Genomic DNA, 12,810 nt, shown 5'->3' with positions numbered 1-12,810 from the left:
ACATCTCAATCTGCCGTGTAGACAATCTCCTGGCCCGTACAGGGTAAATGGGCATGCAACCAGTGGCTGGCGCCGCGCACGCCCCGTCACGGGCGCCCTGGAGACTGGGAGGCGAAATCGAAAGTGAAAGTGAAATCCCCTCCACCTCCGACGACTCCTCCCCGACCAGGCCGCTGTTGTTCAATTAGGGCACGGGCACTGTGCCAACGCAAGTCCCGGGCACCGTGCGGGGATTAGGCCCCAAACTTCCAGGCAGTATAACTTCGGTCTCCGGTGGGCGATTTCGACCCGGACAACGGTTCCCGCCTCAGCAGCAGATCCTCTCCAATAGCCCGGGCATCAAGTACAGGATAATAGACAGGATAGATGCCGGAGGGAGCGAGGGTCTCGGGAGCTCTAGGCTCACGCGGCCATCTTGATCACGCGCTAAGCTCCTCCGCCTATAAATGGTTTGATGTGTCAACATGCTTAAATGCATATGTTTGGTGTGAGCATCTATGTTTTCATATACACACGCAACGGGCCTTGTATGTGCAAAAGATATGAACTTTGTCAGTATTTGTTAAACTGTGATCTTATTCACAGTTTAATTGAGGAAGACTTCAAGCTACATAACAGGAGGCACTATAGAAATGCCCATAATATAAAATATATAATATAGCGTATAGTACTTTCCTATAGTTCTGTATCTGATAAAGTGGTCTGTGTGCAGCTTGTGCAGATAATTCAGTGCAGGGGATTATGTTGGTGCCTTCTAGCACCTTTCGTAAGACAGAAAGCAAACAGCGTTCAGTAAAAAAAATGAACATGGCATATACAATATACTGCGTTCTTGCTATAATATGTGCTACAATGTGCTCAGGCAATAATAGGTTAAAGTAATGTTGGTGTAACTCAGGGCTGGTTTTAGCACTTGTGCAACAATGTTTGTTGGCACCCCCTCAATAACCTCCTTCCCGCAAATTCTCTCACTGCCACCCACCTACAGTGCCCGTCATGTTTCCATAGTCCCACTCTCACATGCATTTCATTTGTTTTACAGCAGAACTCAAACATGTTTAGGGTGTCAGACCACTTTACATCACACACATTATACAGTGAAAATTAATCATACAAGTGTAAATCACTCTATAGGAAATGTTACATGACACAATGTGGATTACAAGGTGTAGGAATCACATGCCATCCATACTAGCAGGCAAAATATTTTATGAGTGTTTGGTCTGGAGAAAAACTACCTCAGGAATGAAAACTTACCACAATGGTACCCAAAATAACCCTTTTTAGCAACATTACGATAATGAAAGAAGGGGGAACCATACCGTTAAAACCTATAATATGGAAGTTGCATACAGCTGTTTGATGATAGTTCACAGCTCACTGTGCTATACTAGGATTGCAGCTTATGGTTCACAAGTTGGTTGCGGTTCGCAAGTAACAAAGGCATCACTGTGACAAAAGCAGTAACCCACTGAACTATCCACATAAAATACTGTTTCGCAATGTGCATGGTACATGTTCTCTGCAACAGGCATATTAACCCTCTGCACTACTTTATGAGTAGTCAAAACTGCCAAAATTAAAATCTACATTTTTATCGATCCCTGAAAACTGTTGGACACAAGGAACTCTGCAGGAGGTTCTTTTAAACCCATAAGTTATTTCTAAACATACCACCCCCCCAGCTTAGATCCAAGTGCGGCTGAACCGGTCGCACCGTCTTAAAGACAGCTCTAGTAAAACCTGTGTTTCAGGAACAAAGCAGGCACGCACAGCAACCCTCAGTGGAGCAAAGTGCACTTCTGGCAGGTCCACTGGGAGGAAGTTGCCCAAGTCAAGTCTTGAAAGAACAACTGTACTGTGGTCTTGAAGCACTGGTCTGCACAACAGTCTAAGTGGGAAACGTACATAGTTACCATAATGTGCGGCTGGAGGTTATGCTTTTGTTGAGAGAATGGCTAAAGATTTTGAGCTATCAATTACTGCATGGTTAGAAGTCCCTGGTGTTGCAGGAGTTGAAAGGAATCAAAACCCTAATTTAGATTTAGGCCCTGATTATTCTGTTTTACCTGTCACTTTCCCTCAAACTAAGAATCTTTTTCATGTAAAGAAAGGAAAACAGTATAAAGCAGTTTAAACGTGTGGTTAAACATACTTGTTAAGTTGTACATTTGTATCTGGAAATAACCTACAGCCTGATTGAAAAAAAAAGGTCTAAAATGCGGCCTGGCTTAAGTGTTTTTTCCTTACTATTGTATTCTGGCTGAGAAACTTCCTGTCTTGGAATATGTAACAGGAAACTCGGAGCAGCAAGAATGTTCTCATTGTAGTCTGTAAGTGTTGCGTGAGAAGTTAGGAACACAAGGAAAATCGGCAGGAAATGTATGTAATCTGTGTGGGACATAACGGAAAAGCAGGAAGCTTTTTCTATTGTGAACATTGTATTAAATATGGACTAATGCCAAAATTAGTATTATAAGACTAGACTCGAAGTGTATGTAAGTTGAGACTGATTTGTGCTTCTCTCATAGCACGTCTGTCTCCTAGTTGAACTAGCCTGGCATGTACAATGAACCTTTTTGTACTCCCTTTTGTTGCAGATGTGGTGATTAAATGATTTGCACTGCTTAAAGGATTTTTTCCAGACAAAGTCATTCAATTAAAGATGCTTTTCAAACATTGCTATGAAACTTTGTACATTAACTATTTCGGCATGACCCTCCCATTTTTATTTCTTCTCGAAGACATGGACATCAAACCATCTTTCATTCTGTCTATCTGTATTCTGCCTTTGTTTATGTGTTAAATGATAAAATCAATAACAAATAATTAAACTTAAAAAAAAAGATGCCTTTCAAAGGTTAAGCTTCGAATCGTGAAATCACATCCATTATTGAATGATATTGAGGGTGTGGGCAGGGTGTGATTTGTCATCAGGCAAAGAGACGTTGACGTACAGCTGTGTACTATCAGGCTATTGATTTGTTGAGGATCACAACAAGGGGCTTGAGATAAATATTAAAGAAGGTTGGATCCAGTTTGGAATCTTGCGGTACTTGTTACAATAAGGTAATAGGTGAGAAAAACAGGTTGACAATATGATGCGAGCCACTTGTGGATAACGCCACCAATGCCCACAAGCACTTTCAGAGTTTTGATAAGAAGATTTGAATATGACAATGAGTTGTGCTGGTGAATTAGGAGTAGAGACCAAGACATTTTGATGGATTTAACTATTTTCTCAAAGGAATTGGGTGAATTCTACACATTGCTTTCAGAAAATTTGACACTCTAAACATGTAGAGGGTAATTGCCTACCTATACACCTTCCACAAATTGCTTATGTTGGTTTTTTGCAGGATTAATATTTCTTGTGAGAAGTCTTCAAATTAAAAATGTGCCTTTCATTTGGGAGTAGCAGTGGCGTGGAGAGATGTGGCTAGACTTTGCGGGGGCAAGTAACCATCTAAAATCAATGCCTCTCTCCAATGTAGATTAGCGTTTATCTGAGCATTGAACAATATATGCTACTAGACTCTGCCAAATGTTTTTTTTTTAAAAGCATAAGCTACTATGGACTGGGTTAAACACATTGATGAATATGTGATGGGTGCCTCAAATGGCTTCAGTGTGACACCACATCACCCTCTCCTGACCCCCAATCCCTTGTTGGCATCTGCAAGTTCCTATACATTTGCACAGGAATGTACTAAGTTCTGTTGTGGGATGGTAGATTGGGAGACATCATACTCCTGTTGACATATCAACTTAGCTTGCTAATTTTAGTATGTGTCTTTTTGTTATTTTATACATTTAAAAAAATCAATAACAATTTTAAAAAAAAATATATGTGCCTTTATATACAGACTTCTACATACCCAAGGATTATCAAGGTTGTAAGTGAGAGTGACTGTCTCAATGTTTTCTTAATCACTTTTAGAAGTTTTCTTTCATCGTACAGCACTCTAGAGAACCTGAACAGATGGTCTGGATCTAGTGCAGACGCTGCCTGCCCTCGCTGCCAGCTGGTGAATGCTGACCTTCTGCACATGCTTTGGCCATGCCCCTGATAACAACACTCCTGGCAGGAAGTGGTAGACCGCTTGAGGCATTGCACTGACAGAACCCTTATGGTTACATGGGAGATATGCATTTTAGTATTACATCAAAGGGGCAAGGAATACAAAGTCACATCTAGATTCCTTGATTTAGGGCTACTGTTAGCCAAAAGATGAATGAACCGCAGATGGAAATCACCCGACCCCCTTCATATTACCACCTGGCTGCAATCATTCACTTACTGGACTCAGGCGAAAAGCACCGCTTTACATAGAGAGGACAACTTGGGACTTCGTAAATACCCTATTGCTACGCATTGAGACGCTTTAACGACAGCTTTACACAATGAACCACCTGCTGGCTCCATACGTCAAAGCATCCATTCTGAGAGAGGCAACAGTGCGTGGGAGGTGGGCCGTAACACACTTCCCGATACGACGGAACTCGTTATAACACAACTATTAGCTGTAACCCACTCTGAATCAACACTCAACCACACAGCAGTGGTAGACGACATGGAACCATAAACTCACCTATATAACTGTATATGAAGAACTGAATAATGTAGTGATCGGATTTGTCAATAAGGCCGGTATGAATTAGTTAGTTATATCATAAGCTCATGTTAGACTTCTGCCTGTTTGAAGTAAATATTGTTTGGATCTGTTATTGCAGGCATGTAATATATGTGTTAATTGCCAGTACTTACTAGATAACACTTGCCACCTGTACTAATATGACATTACTAAATGTTATATCATTGTGCTGTTAATAACTTCCCATTTTTTTATATCATCATGCGCAACATAGTTAACTGATGCACTGTATCAGCAATGTATGTAACACAATTTTCCTTCTTTAATATAATGCAAAAACAGATTTACACAGATGGTCGAGATCTCAACGTTTTAGAGGTGCAAAGCCGTCAATAAGTTCCTCAATCGCTCTCTAGAGTAGTGGGCGACTCTAAAAAACCGTCACAGGTTGAGTGACGTGCAACGTGCTGGTATGAACCTGTTTTGATCTCCATCTACCAGCCGCGGGACCACTGGAGCCAGTCTGCTTGCCAGCAGTTTGGCGAGTATTTTATAATCCGAATTTAGCAGTGCCAATGGGCGGTATGAGCCCACGAGCTCTGTGTCCCTGTCCAGCTTGGGCAGCGAGACAAGTAGGGATTCACGTAGCGACTGAGGCAAAATGGCTGTCTCTTGCGCAGTGACATATAGTGCAAGCAGTTTCAGAGCAAGTATGTCTCGGTATGCCTTGTAAAACTCCGCCAGTAGCCCATCCGGACCTGGTGCCTTGCCTGTGACCAATGCTTGAATCGCTAACTGCACCTCAAGTAGCGTTATTGGCTCGTTTAACTCAGCCCGCTGAGAGTCATCTACCACAGGCATGGGCAGCTGGGACAGATATGTCTCCAGCTCCTCCGGAGTGACCTGTATTACTGGCTTATAGACGTCTGTATAATGGATGCATATTCGCGAAGTATGTTGCATTGGAGCGTTAGCATTTGCCCTGCTCCGGTTCTCAAGCACAATGTCGGTGGCTGCGCACGGTCTTGCTCAATTAGTCTTGCCAAGAGCCTCCCCGCCTTATCAGCCAGAGAATGAGTACGGGCCGAATGCGCCGCATAATTCAGACAGCGCAGTTTCTCCATTACCTCAACATGCTTTAGTCGCTGATCACCGAGCGCCTGTTGCGCGCCAGCACCAACTACTAAGGCAGTTTCAAGTTGGAGAAGGGTGTCCTCTATTTGTTTAGCCTCACGGTCCGGCTGCCGGCGTAGGCTCCAAGTCGGGCCAATCCCACTGAGTCTCTAAAGGAGGGGGGGGGGGGGGGGGGGGGTGGTCTTCCAGTGCTGCTGTCTGCAGTCTCCACAACTTGGTGGCCGGCGTTAAATCGACTCCACCTAGTTGTAACATATGCAGATTATGATCAGAATGTGTGGGCCCCAGGTAATCCGTATTGATGCAGTCTGCTAGTAATGCTGTGTGTCCTATGAACCTGTCTAGGCGCACATGTAGGCAATGGGGGAGTGAGTAGTGCAAGTAGAGGCGTGTATTTGAATTGAACGTCCTCCATAAGTCTACTAGTCCCCAACTGCAGAGACACTCAATCAAACCTTTAGCGTTGGATGTAGAAGTCGCCTGCTGTAGCGGCGGGAAGGATCTATCTAAGCCTGTATCCAGTACCGCATTATAGTCCCCTACCAACAGCCAAGGAATATCACACCACTGGGACAGCTTTGCTGACAGTATACGCCAGAATGGGGCTTGGTCAGTGTTCGGGCATATATTGATCCGAGTACTACCGGTCTGCCATTGAGCCTGTCTTTTGTCAACGCATATCGGCCATGAATATCTATTTCCGTTTCTTCCGATACATAGTGTGTGCCTAGTTTGACCCATATTTATGCTCCCTTCATGTATGATGAGTAGCCTGTGGCAAACACCTGTCCTCTTCACTTTCACTGCAATCTGTGTATCTCGGGCTACGATATATGCGTTTCCTGTAAAAGTGCGATATGCGCCGCATGTCTCTTTAAGTATGCAGATGTGTTATATCTGCATGCGGGCGTGTGCATACCCCTGACATTCCAAGTGATTATCGTGGTCGGCGGCATCCTTTATTTACACAATATTCGTGCATGGTCAGTTGGCTGGTTACTCTGTAAGGGAGGCAAGCGGCATGCACGTGTAGCCTAGGCCTATTCTGCCATCTCACTGCGCGAAAACCCCAATGGCGTGGTGGTGCGGTGCTATGTGGGGAATTAAACATTGTGTGGTGGAAGTGGGACAGGGCAGAGGGACAACGTGTATCTGCCCCAACCTTGAACTGCGCCTTATGGCAACTATCGGCCTTATGCGCTGTGATACTGTGTGTGTAGAGGGGAGGTAGCCTCAACTAAGCGTGTAGTGAGCCAATTGAAGCTCAGGCCCTATAGCTCTGATTTGCTACACACACTGCGTCTCATCCTGCCTACACTGCAGTGCCTCTGGACCCATGGCGGGAAAAAAAACGGCAGGAAGACAGAAGGCCCGCCCCTGCAAAAGTTCACAGGTTGTCATAGCAGATTCCCATCCCACAGTGCTACACATTTTCTCTAAGACAACTACTCACTCGGGGCACATTATAGTGATTACTATGACACCCTTTATCTACATTACATAATGTCGTCAGCTGTTCGGGGCGTCCCTCAGGCAATGGCTGCAAATCTTCTCCCACCCCGCCGACGTGTTGTGTGCACTCATGGAGCGCTCCGATGAGGCATCCGTGTCCCTGGTTACTGGGCTCCTTCTCATAGTCCCTGCTGTCTGCAGAACAGCACAGCGTTCCTGCAGGCACTGTTCTAAGTCGGGGGTAGCCTTAAGCTGCGTCAGGCGCTTCCTGGCTCGCCTACGAGGTCTCTGCCAGCTCCTTCGACTGCTATGTTGGGAGTCCGTGACTGCAGTCCGTTTACCAGGTGACACGCTGTGCCCCTCCGCTTCGAGCCAGTCCCATGTCTCTACTGCTGTACTGAAGAAGTGTGTAACGCTGTCCTTTACCACTCGCAGTCGGGCCGGGAAGAGGAGCAAGTATTTAATTTCTAACTCCTGCATCTTCTGTTTAACTGACATAAACCTGCCTCTTCGTTGCTGCACACCAAGAGAATAGTCCGAAAAGAACATCACTTTTGAGTTTTCAACTCAGACCTCTTCTAGTTTACGCAGCTCCTGCAATATCGCGTCCCTGTCTTTGTAGTTCAGGAGTCGGACTAGGTACGGGCGAGGCCCAGCTCCTTGCTGTCGCCGACCCTACGGGACTCTATGCTCCCTTTCTATTGCGAAAAAGGGGAGAGGAATTTGGTAGCATCACATTTTTCAGCCAGGCCTCCGTGTACGACACTGCATCCCGCCCTTCCGTTCCCTCTGGCAGGCCTACGATCCGGACATTATTGCGGCAAGAACACCCTTCCTCATCATCTATCCTGTTCTCCAGGATGTGCACTTTCATCCGGCTAGTGTCAGCACTTTAGCCGCCGAGGCTTTGGTTTTGGGGAGGATCTCTTCCATTTCAGCCTCCATCTTGTCAACCTTTTCCGCAAGCTTGTGATGATCTGCGTGCAGTATTGTAAAGTCCGATGTAATTTTATCGATTAGTCCCTCTAGAGACGTGCGCATTTGCGCCAGAGACACACTGAGCTGTGTCACCACCAGCAGCACATTATCTATCTTAGATCCCAACGTGGGACTCTCTACATTTTCTTCATTCTCCATTTCATTGTCTGGGTGCCTGGGTGGTGCTGAAGGTGCTGTGGACTGCATGCTTGTTTCCGCCCGCTGTCTGCCCATTGTCGCTACCGATCATGCATGGGCTAGGGCAACATTTTAAATGCACGCTGGAGCAGGTACTATTCCCACTTCTCTGGAGTGCTGAACGTGTTTTGGCTATATCGTGATGTCTGTGGTCGCGCCTGTCCCAGCTGCGCACCTCACACCAGGGGCCACGGGACTCCACACACTTCCTGGCTTCGGATACTGCCGGCCTCTGGTAGCGTCTGATGTGGGTAGCGCTACTTGCCTGCTTCCCGTGCCACCACTTGTCTCCTTCGCTCAGGCCAGCTTTACAGCATGTTGGCGCACACTTTGGTAACTGCTGCTCTTACACGAGGTTGACGTCTATAGAGCCCTCATTGGCAATACGGCTCTCCAGCGATGGCAGCTCTCATTGTTAGGGGCAAGATGGCCACCCTCAGCGCTTCGCACCATGGCGGAGTGGCTCACTGTTGATGTGCCCACTTTCTCAATGCCCAGCACTGACGTAGGCTACCCACACGCCCGTATTCCTGTGCAAAAGCTGGGGTCTCAGACTCCGTGCGCCTCCTCAATCGCGGTCCAGCGTCGCTTCTGGGCCTCTCTCTCGCTGCTCGAGCCCCGATCTGCATCTCCCGGGCGCTACACGTTTCCGGGCCTCCACCTGTCTGGGACTTGGCGTGACGCTCATGTGCTCCCACTGTTTGCTATCTGTTGCTGGGACTAGGCTCGACACAGCCCCGGGACCCCAGTCACGCCATGCACATCACCAGCTCACCCTTAACAGCCGCTCCGCGGGGTCAGGTACACACGTCAGCAGCCACTTGTAGGGTTTCGCAGCTCCAGGTTCCACTCTTCCGGGCTCGCTCAGTTCATCTCACCTCCATCCGCAGCACACTGCAAAGTCTTCATCTGCCATCTCCCGGCGCCAGGGCGTCTCCACCCCCCACCGGTGGCATACCACAGGGGCCGCCAAGGTTCAGCGCTGGTTGTCTGCAGCACCGCTTGGTAGATCCCAGACCGTTGGTCTCGTCAGCAATGTACAGACCTCACCCCAGCTGACAAGATGGCCACTAGACGCAACTCGTTCAGGACCAGCGCGGGTCCGCTCACAGTTCTATACTGCACTTCAGCCCCTGATTTCACACCCACAGTGTGTAGCGCAGTGTTCTTTGTCCGTGGCGCCTGCAGCAGGAACTGGATGGCGCCTGTGGTCAGCTATTTTTGCCGGATAATCGGGCCGTAGAGCAGAGCTGCCCAAGAGTGCATCCGCCATCATGGCCTGCTAGCCACGCCCCGACAACAAGTTCCTCAATATAAACAATGAGCTTATGAGCTGACAATCTAGGGGGAAGTTTGTTTGTTGCCAAGATGTTGATGCTGATATTTGTGGTGTAAGGAAACCAAACTAACATCTTCTTAGACTGACCGAATGTTTTGTTCTAAATGAACGCTTAGGAGAAAGGTACTAAAAAATGGTCTGATCAGCCAACAAGGACTGAGTCATCAATGTCAATAAAATATTTTTGGGAGATGATTAAATCAAGAATCACACTTTTAATGTTGGCGGCTTAACATTAAGTGTTGAATAAGTTTGTAGTTTGGTAAGAAGAGGTACGCAGAATGACTGTGGTGTCATTAGGATCATACCAGTGTAGAATAAAGTCACCTAGGAAGGCTTGATAATCAGAGAAAATTAGTTGATTCATCCAGTGTTCTATGTATTTCTCAATAAATGATGAGATGTCACAAGAAAGATGGAAGGTCACATTTATTTAGATGGAGAACGCACTTAAAGGTTTGATTTCCAGATGCAAACACTAGAAGCATGAGTGGGTGTTATCATGTAGCCATTGGCAGAATACAATTCCTGCAGAAAACTGCAACCGCTCCAAACTGCATGCCCTCAACTTCAAAATGAATAATAAAGAAGTGATTGGGAGAGGATGTGGCCTGACGGCTAGGGCGGTGGACCTCAAATCTGAGGAACCGGGTTTGAGTCTCGGCAAGGACACACAACATCCTGTGATTCTGGGCAAATCACTTAATCTCCCTGTGCCTAACAAAAATGAATGTGTCCTCATGTAACGCAACAGGTGCTCGTGTAAAGCACTCTGATACCAGATACCTTTGTGTCAAGTTCGCGCTATAAAAAACTCTGTAAAAAAAAAAAAAAAGTCGTTGACCAGAATATTTGAAGGTTGCATTGTGCCAGATTCAGTCAAGACTAATAGATCAAGGTCAGTTTAGTGGACCGTGTAAATATAAAATCAAGCAGAATTTAACCAACATTGTTGTGGACAATATTATTTGAAGGAGAGCCACAGGGTCGGACTGGGACAGAAACAGGCTCAGGCACCAAAACAAAAGTGGCCCATATTAGTGAATTTACAAAGCTAAAAAAGTAGCCTATGTTTGCATACTGGGGCCGTTTTGAAGTTGCAAACACATGCTGTATGAGTATTTTGCAAAGCATGGAAGACTGCATGGGCTTGAGCTTGCTGTAGGCAATATTTGTTTTCAAATCCTTTAAATCAAAAGTAAAAATCAGTCCACTAGACCATAAAAGAGGCCCACAACCAGCCACACAACTGGCCCACATACTGACATGGAAGACCTGCCCTTAGGGCACTCCCTGATTGCCATATAGTCCAGTCCGACCCTGGAGACAAAGTTCAAATAGAGTTTTAGGGAGTAGTAGCCATTACGGAGTTCACAGATGTTCTTGCTGGAAAGAGGCATGGTTATTCAGTGAAGAAGAAAGTCCCTATCTACTCCTCAGAACAGTTTGCATAGCATATGGGCAGGGATGCAAAGTTGCAGCTCATGATCTTACATGCATCAATGTAGTTTGAGTGAGGGTGACAAATGGAGATATCTTTGGAGCGCAAAATAATATTAAGGTTAGGCAATATAGAGAAGAATTAGTTAACAATAAATACAAGATCAAAGTTAAATGAAAGGTATCCAAAGGTGGTGGAGTTTGTCGTTGCCATCAATAGAATAGCGAGGTAATGAAATCTGACCTGACCTTTATAAATGGTTAGGGAACACTGTGATTGTCACAAGTGTCCCTGGAAATAGGGTCCCAATAGTAGATAAACAAAAAAGCTCTGACTAAAAGAGTCAAGTTGGAAGTATCAGACACTCAATGATTTTAATGTTGTTCCTGCTCATGAGAGGAATCGAGGTAGCTTGGCCGGTGAGTTTCAAGCAGCCAAAACATAGACGGGGAAACGGAAGAAATCTGCATGGGTTTATTGGGGTAGGAAAGTTGAGACCTGGAGGGGATAGAGGTGAAGGAGAAGCAGTTACCAATCCAGAGTACAGTCAGACAAGAATGTCAGGGATAAAGAGGAAATGACCTCACAGGTGAAGAAAGAAAAAAAAGGCAGGTGGGAGCTTCTTTGGGTGAAAGAAAAGAGAACGGCTATAGAGGAATATGGGGTGGAAGAGGTGAGGAAGAAGAAACCCAGGACCTACTAACCTTCAGGAGGCTACCCAAGACCTGGCTATTCAAGCAGTAGCAGCACCCCTCCCCCCCTCACCTCCCCCCCAGCGCCTTGAGACCCTCACGGGTGAGTAGTGCGCTTTACAAATGTTCTGATTGATTGATTGATTGATTGAAAGGGAGCTGCAAGTGAGAGAAAGATTAATTAGGGAAAGTGTGGAGGATAAAACTATGGATAAAGAGGGAAATTCTTGTGGGCTCAATTGGAAAATATGCCTGTGGAATGAGAAGTCATGATGAGGTGCAGTAATTCTAGGGTTTAATCGCCTTACTAGCAGGAAAGGAGTCAAGCAGTGAGAAGGGTATTGGTCGGTAGGAAAAAAATACACTAACAATAATGCAGTAGAAAAGTGGTGGTTGGGGTGAAGGAAGTGATGGAAAGTAGAGATCTTAGGAGGATTGAGAGTCAGAAAATGATGCTCAAATTATGATAGCTTATCATCTTCTTGACATAACTAAAAACTGAAATAGAGAAATCGGGTGTAACAAGTGAGGAAAAGAGACTGACACATTAGGGTCAAAATTATTTTTACTTCAAAGAGCAGTGTTAGCTGAGAACAATTGGAGGGGATTACCCTAGGGGACTACACAAGGAGGAGAGATCAGAGGGGGGCATAGCAACAGTACCTATTCTCACACAGCAGATGGAAGAGTGAGGTGAACCAGATAAGTATGATAAGCTTAAACAGGAATAGACCATAAAAGAGAAGAATATGTGGAACAATATATCAATCTATCAGTAAAAATGGGCCAGAGTGAAATGAAACACAAGAATATACGTATGTATAATCTTCTCTGAGGCATAAGGAATATGTCTTCACTATCTCCTGCAGGCAGAATTGAAATTGTAGGATTTTGAATACCACAAATTAAATCATTAAAACCATCACCAATGGGCTCAGTGATGAGGCAGGAGCTCCTATAGGGAAATCAGTAATCACAGGT

General features: G+C 45.6%; 1 protein-coding gene across 8 annotated transcripts in view; it reads right to left on the bottom strand.

Moving 5' to 3' along the window:
* The window catches only part of PITPNM2 (phosphatidylinositol transfer protein membrane associated 2), a 1,082,174-nt gene that overhangs the window by 234,674 nt on the left and 834,690 nt on the right, over positions 1 to 12,810 (bottom strand). The gene's annotated exons all lie outside the window — the stretch shown is intronic.

Source organism: Triturus cristatus, chromosome 11 (assembly GCF_964204655.1).
Source record: "Triturus cristatus chromosome 11, aTriCri1.1, whole genome shotgun sequence".
In the NCBI taxonomy this organism is placed as follows: Eukaryota; Metazoa; Chordata; class Amphibia; order Caudata; family Salamandridae; genus Triturus; species Triturus cristatus.
This window is presented reverse-complemented; position numbering and strand designations above follow the sequence as displayed.